This window comes from Cricetulus griseus, chromosome 2 (genome assembly GCF_003668045.3).
Source record: "Cricetulus griseus strain 17A/GY chromosome 2, alternate assembly CriGri-PICRH-1.0, whole genome shotgun sequence".
Taxonomy (NCBI): Eukaryota; Metazoa; Chordata; class Mammalia; order Rodentia; family Cricetidae; genus Cricetulus; species Cricetulus griseus.
This window is the reverse complement of record NC_048595.1, coordinates 5588655-5598491: the sequence shown is the minus strand read 5'-3', so window position 1 is coordinate 5598491 and position 9837 is coordinate 5588655. Positions and strand designations below refer to the sequence as shown.

The 9837-nt window shown below is 46.8% G+C and overlaps 1 long non-coding RNA gene across 2 annotated transcripts in view; it reads right to left on the bottom strand.

Moving 5' to 3' along the window:
* LOC103162851 overlaps window positions 1-8999 on the bottom strand; it is a 9273-nt gene extending 274 nt beyond the window's left edge. The window contains exons 1-3 of one of the 2 annotated variants that reach the window (XR_003481853.2): window positions 8797-8999; window positions 7209-7324; window positions 1-2804 (exon numbers count right to left, since the gene is read on the bottom strand). The exon at window positions 1-2804 is cut by the window's left edge and continues 274 nt beyond it. This is a non-coding gene — a long non-coding RNA (uncharacterized LOC103162851). The remainder of the gene's footprint in view (window positions 2805-7208; window positions 7325-8796) is intronic. The other variant, XR_003481852.2, reaches the window with a different exon arrangement.
* Window positions 9000-9837: the final 838 nt, after the last annotated feature.

Genomic DNA, 9837 nt, shown 5'->3' with positions numbered 1-9837 from the left:
CGTAGCAAGAGGCAGAAATGTAGTTTCTGGTACCCTCCCACACCCCATGCACACAGGCGTGTGGGGGTACATACATGTTGGTGTAACTATACATGGCCTTTGCGTGTGGAAGCCAGAGGTCAACTTTGGCGATTGGTTTCAGGTGCTGTTCACCTTGGTCTTTGAGACAGGGTCTCTAACTGGTCTGGGGCTCTCTGATTACACCAAGCTGGTTAGCCTGCTTCTGCCTCACCAGTGCTGGGTTAGGGTGTGTGCCGCGACGCCTGGCTTTTTGATGTGTGTGCTGGGCGTTAAACTTGGGTCTTCAGGCTTGCAAGGCACGAAGAGCCATCTGCCCAGCCCCTTGGTGTTCTCTGGTTTGAGGAAAAGTAACCCCATGACATAAACAGAAGGGCTAGTTAATTTCTAAATTGGTCACAGTTAAGAGCTTAACCACAGTGACAAATAGAACAACTCTAACAACGGGGCTGTAATGAAAATGAACGCATTCTCTCCCCCGCACCTCCCCGACTGCACCCTTTTCTTAAATGAGAGGAGTGCCATGCAATCTGGCTCTGTGATAGGGGCTTTCCAGATCTGAAGTTTGCCACTTGGACACTGCCACCATTTGGCAGCACAAGACACAAGGTGCCTGATGTCAGGACAGCTGGAAAGAACACAGCTGCTGGGAAAGGCAGCCCTGCTCACCTCAGTCAGCAGGAGCAAGGAGCCTGCACAGGGCAACTTCTAACATTTTGAGAGAAACCAGAATTCTCCAAGTTTTGGAGGTTTTCTTTTGTTTGTTGTTGTTTTTGACACAGAAACTAAATTTTAGGAAACCATGAGCCAACGCCGGAGGAGCACAAAGGAAAAGGACAAAGCTCTGGACTCTGTGGGCTTCATGAACACTGGGGCAATCAAAAAATGCAAGTGTCTTTCTGAGTTCCGTGGCTGGCTTGAGTGTGCTGTGTGACAAGGGAAGTGGCTGCTTCCAGTGACAACCGGGAAGAAACTCAAGACCTGGTTCCTACAACTCAGGGAACTGAATTTTGTCAGCAAGAATGAGCTTAAGGACTCATGAGAGGGCTTGGCAGGTAAAGGGGCTTGTTGCCAAGCCTGGCAGCCTGAGTTCAATCCCCAGGACCCACATGGTGGAAGGAGAGAACCAACTCGAACTACCCTCTGATCCCCCATGCACGCCTTGGCACCCACTCACCCCCACCTCCCAGAAAAAAATAATACAATTTTAAAAAAGAGCTTAGAAGTGGATTTTTCTCTAGAGCCTCTGGACAGAAACTCAAGCTCATATGCACCTTGATATCTGCTGTGGGCGGTACCGAACAGGCCCCGAGTCTGCAGAACTGCCCCCACCAAGTAAGGACTAATCACTATATAGCAACTGAAAATGAGTACTCTACCTGGGGCCTTTCTTTGTTTTGTTTTGGAGACAGGGTCTCACTGTGTAGCCCTGGGTCGCCTGGGGCTTACTTCATAGACCAGGCTACCCTTGAATTCACAGAGATCCATCTGCCTCTGCCTCCTGAGTGCTGAGATTAAAGGGCCACCGAAGGGCTTTTTAAAATAGCATTTCCACATAGCACCAATGCATGAATTTTTCCTTTTACAAAATGCAGCCTTGTGCTGTGTCACTACTTTACAACTTGCAAATTAACCATCAAATCTCCCAGTCTCAGGAGGAAGCAGAACAATGGCTGGGCTTCAGACTGGGATCCGCAGGTCAAGTTGGCAGAGAGCTTCTATATTTTATGTCTTCAAAACTACAATATAACTTTCCATTTTCTATGTTTTTTAACATCTGGGAGGCAGATGGCATTATATTCATCACAAAATGTCCTAGTGTTCATTCTTAAGGACCACTGCAAATGGTGATTTTTTTTTAAATTATCTACGTTTCTCTGTTGTTGGTGTAACATAATAAAAATGTAATTAATCTTTTTTTTTTCCTTTTTGAGACAATGTCTCATGCAGCCCAGGCTAACCTCAAATTTATTATGTACTGAGGCTGGCTTTGGACTCTTGATCCTCCTGCCTAGTTCTGGGATTGCAAGTGTGTCTCCCTGTGCAGCTAATCTCTGTATTTTGCTTTTGCACAAAGCCAATTATTGAAGTTACTTTATTAACCTCATGTCCTGCTTCTTCGAGCTTTCTATTACCATCCCCCACTCCCTCCCTCCCCCCTGGTTGGTTGGTTTGTGTGCTGGAATCAGACCCCAGAGCTCCACCATTGAGCTATACCCCTAGCTCCGACTCCCCAACGTCCTTAACCTTTTTTTACAAGAAGCCAGTCAGATACATGTCTCCGTGGTTTTATGTTCTCCCTTTGTGACTTTACCGTTCGTTGGCTTCCGTTTTACCGAAGGGTGCCATTATTCCAGAACTCTCCTTTCTTGCAGCATTCTTGCCAGGCTTCGATTGTCATTACACGACTGATCTTGTGTTTCGTTGAGTCCTTAAGGAGCACTCCCTTCACCCCTTCTGCCTCGAAGAGTTTCTGCAAGCCGGGTCACTTCTTCCTTGACTACTCAGCTGGTCTGGCTTGGTGGTTCCTGAGGCGGATATTTCATCTTTTGCATCCACTTCTTCAGCGGGCTTAGAACAGCCAGGCTCAGGCGTCTCCCAGTCAGTTGTAATATTTGTGGTCCTAAAAATGTCCATAATGCCCCATATTGCTTTGAGTGTGGCCTCCTCTGTACTGTGTGTCCTGGTTCAGTCTCAGGATCATTTGTCATTCCAAACAGTTCTCTACTGCCCAGGGCGTCTGTTACTTTCCTCATTTGTGTGATCATAACACCGGCAGAGAGCAACTACAGGGGAAAGATTGGGAGGTGTTTCAGTCCATTGCAGGAGGTGTGGTGGAGATGCCTCCCGTGGTGGAAGGTCCGAGAAGCAGAAAGAACTGGAACTAAGGATTATATAACTTTCAAAGCACACTCTCGGCCCCCAGCCCTAGGGAAGTGAGGCATCGCCTAGGAAAAAATGGCATGTAGCTCAGTGGGTAGAACACTTGCCTCATTTACACAGAACCCTGGGCTCCATCCCTAGCCCGTCACAAACTGGAGGAGGAGCACACTGTAATTTCATCCATCTCTAGAGGTGGAGGCAGGAGCATCAAGATCATCCGTCCTCAGCCACACACACACTTTAAGGTCAGCCTGGGCCACAGGAGACCCTCCCTTAAAACAAAACAAAAGTCCACCCAAACGTGACCTACTTCTTAATCCAGGCCTTGCCTCCCAAGAGCTCTGCAGCCTTTAAAATGGCAGCACAGGGTTGAGACCAGGTCCTAAAAACACTGGCCTCTGTAGAACATTCTAGATCCAACCACAGCACCCACATGGGCCTCAGATTTCTGGGCTCTGGCAATTTTCCTGCCTCTGCCTCCTGAGTTCTGGTGCCACAGGCCTGCCACTATGTACCACTGGGGAGGGTGTCTCTCTTGGTCACTCCACTTTCATACCCTACTCACTGGCTAAACTCCCATCTTACCACGCTGTGCACTGGGAATTAGGATTTACTGTGTGAAGTTTTGAGGGGACACAGATGTTCCAGCCATAGCATAATCTGTGTCAGCACTGAACTGGCAAGCTGCACCTGCGGTGTGGACAGACCACATTTTATTATCTATCAGGTGAGGAACTGGATTGTCGCCACGTGGTGAGGGTGAATGATGCATCGGATGGTGGGCTTTTGTGGACATGTGCTTTCATTTTTCTTGAGTAACTCCTGGTGGTAGACTTACTGGGTCACATGGTAACTCCACTCTTAACTGCAGTGGCACCATTTGGCAAAGCCTCCAGCAGTGTTGGAAGGTGCTCATTTTTCCTCATCCTTGGCGTCACTTGTCATTATGCTGTTTTTATTAGAGGGCTTACTCCTTTGTGCCAGCATCCTGCACTGTGCTTGGCACACGGCATGACCTCAATGTTTAATTATAAATGTGTTACTATCCTCCTAATGACAGCAGGTTTCTAATTCTCATGTGTGTGTTACGGATGCATACATTATAGTTGCCATTTATTGTATATAATATGTTAAAGTACTATCATATTGTGTAGCAGTCATTAAATGTCTTATTTTAAGCTACATGTGATATTTGGGCAAAGAGCATGAGAAGGTAGGCAGGGCAGGTCTCACTAGCAATGGTCAGAGCTGATCACCTGAGCTACAGAAGGCTGTGTCAGCAATGTGGAACACGTAGACTAATTCGGGTAGTGAAACATTTTCAGAGCTCTTTCATTTTATAACAATATAGTAATATTTTCCTCAATAATAGTGTATAGGTGAAACAAAAAGAAAATCTATGATTTTAAAGTCTGTATTTTCCCTTAAGTCACAGACCCATTTGATTTTAAATGGGGGGAGAAAAGTCCTAGAAACATTTTTTTTTTTGTGGGGTGAGGAGATGACTCACTAGGCAAAAGGGCCCGCTACACGAGCATGGGGACCTCAGTCCACAACCCCGCTACACAAGCACACGGACCTCAGCCTGGATCTGGGGCCCATGAAAAGCCACCATGGTAGCACATACCTGTAATCCCAGCATGCCTGCAGTTAAGTGGGAGGTGGAGATGGGAATTCGGGGAGCATTCGGGGAGCGTGGGGGCCAGCTAGCCTGGAGTATGCAGTGGCAAACAGACACTCTCTCAAGCAAGGTGGGAGATGAGGATGAGCACATGAGGCTGTCCTCTGCCCGCCATACACACAAGATTAAGCCAATAAAGTACAGAAAAGCCATCCTCCTCTCTCCTGGCTTCATCCCCTGACCTGGACCCTGGACTAGATGTCACTCATTTGTAATGGGTGTTTTTCTCTAGGGCTCACACTGGAATCACAGTCAAGACAACTCTGCTCTAGGGCCTGGGGGTCTGTGTCAAAAAAGCTTTCATCTGAAACAGGTTACTTTGTCCTGAGGGCCAGGAAGACAGAAGATTGGGTAAGTTCACTCACTTACCACAGAACCCTTAAAAGACACATGGGTGGGATTTGTCTGCAGTCCCCCACGTGAAGTCCCCGGGGATCTGCTCATCGTGGTTGCTATGGTTGATGGCTCTCTTTCCTAGATGCTCCTAGTCAGCATCTCGGACTGCATCTTCCTCTAACTACAGTTTACATAACACGTCCTTAAATACATGCTCCCTGTACTCAGCCACGCGATGCTCGAGCAGCATCTGTCTAGACACTCATGTGCCCTCGCTGCCAGCCACCAGGGCACATGGCTGCTCATCAGCACTCCCCTATGTGGTGGTTGGGACAAGAATTTGGCACGTTGTGAGTCCTCGGTAAGCAATGCAGTAACAACAGACTCCATCCTTGACATCACTGACTTCAAACGATTAATGAAGCACTTGTCTTTGTGCCTCTGTATGGTCATCAGACGGTGATTACTCACTGCTATGACACCTGACTGCCAGTGACAACATAGAACCAGGTGATTTGGGACGTTTTCACTGCAGGCCAAGGTGTCATTTTAGGCACACCAAAGGTGTGTCTGAAAAGGGATCTGAGCTGAAAGCAGAGAGCAGGGCTCACTGTTTAACCAAGGGCCCCCGGGCAATGTCTTAATCCTAGTATAGTCTGCTCTGACTTTCCCTTGTCTCCTAGTGAAAGGGTTTCTGTTTCTCCTTCCACGGCAGGAATTCTCCTCACCTAACGTGTTTTCTTCCCATTCCCGGGACTTGCTTATTCAGTAGCTAGTTTACACTCTGGGTGAATGAGAAAACGTTCCCTCTGTGAGACGGCAGTGGTTTCAGTGGAAGACTTGCCTCAGTGGTGTGTGTTTGTGTGTGGTGTGTGTGTGTGGTGTGTGTGAGTGTGTGGTGTGTGTGTGTGTGGTGTGTGTGAGTGTGTGTATGGTGTGTGTGTGTGGTGTGTGTGTGTAGTGTGTGTGTGTAGTGTGTGTGTGTAGTGTGTGTGAGTGTGTGTATGTGGTACGTGGTGTGTGTTTGTGTGTGGTGTGTGTGGTGTGTGTGTGAGTGTGTGTGGTGTATGTGTGTGTGGGTGTGTGTGTGTGTAGTGTGTGTGTGAGTGTATGTTTGTGTGTGGTGTGTGTGTGGTGTGTGTGTGTGTGTGTGTGTGTGTGTGTGTGTGTGTGTGTGTGTGTGTGTGTGTGTGTGTGTGTGTGGTGTGTGTGTGTGGTGTGTGTGTGTGTGTGTGTGGTGTGTGTGTGTGTGTGTGTGTGTGTGTGTGTGTGTGTGTGTGGTGTGGTGTGTGTGTGTGTGTGTGGTGTGTGTGTTTGTGGTGTGTGTTTGTGTGTGGTGTGTGTGTGTGTGTGTGTGTGTAAGCATGCACATGCACATACATGTTGAAGTCAGGGTTTAACTTTGGGTGTCCTCCTCAGTTACCTTCTGGGGTTAGAGAGACAGCTCAGTTAGGAAAGAGATTGCATGGGGACCTCAGTTGATTTCCAGAATCCATGTGTGACAGCGCATACTTGTAATCCCAGGGCTGGAGAACTGGAGACAGTGTGTGAGAACTGGAGGAGGACCCCGGTATAGCCAGGGATATGATATAAATAGATAGATGATAGATAAATGATAGGTCAGTAAGTAGATAGATGACAGATTGATAGATGAATGATAGGTGATACATAGATGATAGAAAGACAAGATAGACGATAGATAGATAATAGATAGATGATAGATAGATAGATGATAGATGATAGATAGATAATAGACAGATGATAGATAGATAGATGACAGCCAGCCAGGCTAACCTAATCAGTGTCCCCAGGGTTCAGGAAGAGACCTGCCTCAAAAAAACTACTGAGGAGCAACACCCAGGATAGACCTGTCCTCCATATATACACACATATACACTAGTGCACGCGCACACACACATATACACTAGTGCACGCGCACACACACATATACACTAGTGCACGCGCACACACACATATACACTAGTGCACGCGCGCACACACACACATATATACACTAGCACACACTCGCACACACACACATATACACTAGCTTGCCCACACACATATATATACACTAGCGCACACACACACCACACGCACACACACCACACACACACACACCACACACACACACACACACACACACACACACACACACACACACACCACACATACACACACCACACACACAGGAGAATATAAAACATAATCCTCTGTCCGTGGATATTTTGTATTGCTGTAACAGCATCACAGACAGAGAAATACAATGAACAGAAATGTCCTAACTCACAGCTCTGAGGGCTGAGAGAAGTCCAAGATCCAGGGGCCAGCACCAGACAAAGCCATCTGACTGCATCACGACACAGAAGAAGGCATCACATGAGGAAATGACAAGCCCAGGATGAGCTGGAGTGAGAAAGGGAGCCAAAGCCTGCAAGTCAATGGTGTTAATCCATGCAGGAGGGTAGAGTCCACTGGAGTGCATTGTCTCCTCAAACCTCTGCCTTCCAATGATGCTATAATGACAGTTAATACCCAATACTAGCTGCAGAAGAAACGAACGTTCAGACCATGGCCTCCTCCAATAAAGCCACCTGAGCCTGTGTGCTTGGTGGAACATTTCTCCCGGAGGGGAATGCTGGGGTCAAACTCAGGGTCTTGAAGGTGCTAGGCAAGAGTTCCACCACAGAGCCATGTCCTAGCTCTTTTGTTAAAGAATTTTTTAAAGATTTATTTTATTTTAAATCAAGTATATTTGTGTGTCTATGTGAGCATTTGTTCCATGTGTACAGCTGCCCTTGAAGCCAGAAGATGTCAGATTCCCTGGAACTGGAGTGACAGATGGCTGGTAGCTTCCTGGGAACTGAACTAGGGTCCTCTGGAAGGACAGTAGTGCCATTAACTGTGGAGCCATGTCTCCACTCCAGCCTCTAAGGATGCCTTTAGCCTTGTACATAACATGTATTTTGATAAACTGATTTCATTTTCACTCCATTCAAAATACATTCTAGTTTACATTGTGACTTTTTCCTGGCCTTGGGTTATCCAGGGTGGTTTATTGTCCTTCCTCTTGGAGATTTTTCAGTCCGTTTGTTGTTGTTTTGCTTAATTTTAGCTAAGTTCCAGATAGTAGAGTGTTGCGAGAAATTTCTCCTGTCCCTTGGCTAAAAACTTAAAGTATGTGATTTATTTAATCAATAAACTTCTTTTCATGGCAACTGCAAAGGTAAATGTCAAGCATGTTTTATGAATTCATTAACTGATAACATCAGTGCTGATAATTTTACTATTTACATTTTTAAGTAAAATGTTACTGATTTTTAACAGCCAGGATTTAAGCTCAACACTTAGTATTTTGTTTAAGCTTTTGTCTTTAGCTCACATGTAGATAATTAAATTGAAACAAAGACCTCCAGTCTCTGAGCAGGTCAGTGCAAAAAGAGGGGTTGTCGGCAGAGATGCCTTAATGGTGCCCTGGGTCTTCTCACATGGTCAACACTCACAGAGAGTGTAGGACGAGTAAGCCTTCGGGTGAGTGGTGTGACTGTAAGTCTGTCAGCTGTGACAACGGTACCAGACGTTACTAGTGGGAACTGTGCCTGGGGAAGGGGGCTGGGGTGCTGGGGAACCCCACACTTGCCGTTCAATGTTGCCATGAATCTAAAATCATCCAAAAAGTAAAGCCTACTTAAAAGAGAGCCAATAATGAGGTGTCCTGGCGCCCAGAATCTTAGACTAACCGCAACTGTTGCGGTTCCGTGCTTGTGGCTGTTACTAATTAGCTTCTTTGGTCCCTGTGGTTTCCAGGCTGACTTTGTGAGATTCCCCCTTAGCGTGAACGAGCTTTACCTAGTGACGGTAAAAATCCTTTTGATTACCTTGGGCCGGGGGACATGAGTCTCAGGAAATGAAGAGGAGCCCCTCGGCTCCTGCAGCCACCGTGCACGCCCTGCGCCCTGCGGAGACTGAATTATGTTACATTATGAGAGAGTCTTACAGCTGCCTCCCTGGTGAGTTCAGCCTGAGCTTGGTAAATAGTATCAGAACTGAGTCATTTATGGTTGAATGACACAGAATGAAAAATAAATGCCTTTCAGGCAGTTCCTGTTACCTAATATGGATGAAGCAGTCGACACTTTAACAAGGGCCCCACCTGTGACCCAAATGAACTTTTCCCTATAAGGCTGTTGATCTAATTTCCTGATCAGAAAAAGGAAACCAGAAATACTGTAAACGGTCTGTCTAGACCTGAAGAGGGGTTTTTCTCTCTCTCTTCTCCAAGCCTTGGCAATGTGCATCCACTGAGCTTTTTCCTCAAATAGCCAAAGGTGTGTTGCTTTGTCCTGTTTGAATGCATTCTGGGGAAGGTGAGGCCTGCTGCCCAGACACTGGCTCACAGGTGGCATGGGAGCTCGCAGCACAGGGCCCAGAAGCAGGGTTCATCACGGTCAGAACTTAGAAAGTAACACTGATATTCTTAGAGGGTTTTTCATGTCTTTGAAAACGACTTACTCACTCCATCGTGAGTTCTAAGCCCAGGCCAGTGAGGCCTCACAGAACCTGTCTCTAGTCCCAGCTCTTCCAGAAGCGGGTGGCAAAGCCAAGGTCCATGGAGCAGAGAGCTAGCGCATCCTCCTTCAAGCATGGGGGGCGGGGTGGGGGGTGTGAATGGCAGCTTTCAGATAGCTGAATTAAAGCCATAAGGAAGTGAAGGCTGTTCTAAGGAAACACAGCCCATCCATAAACATGACTCACAGGCTGCTTTCAAGTTGCAAAACTGATTCTGAATCACTGAAGGAAAAGAAAAAAAAGGAAACAAAAAAAACCACTTCAGATCTCCAGAAGTCTGAGTCGTCTTTTAGGAATCGACAGCTGAGAGCTTAGCTGCCCGTGAATATGTCCTTATTCACCGGCCTGGA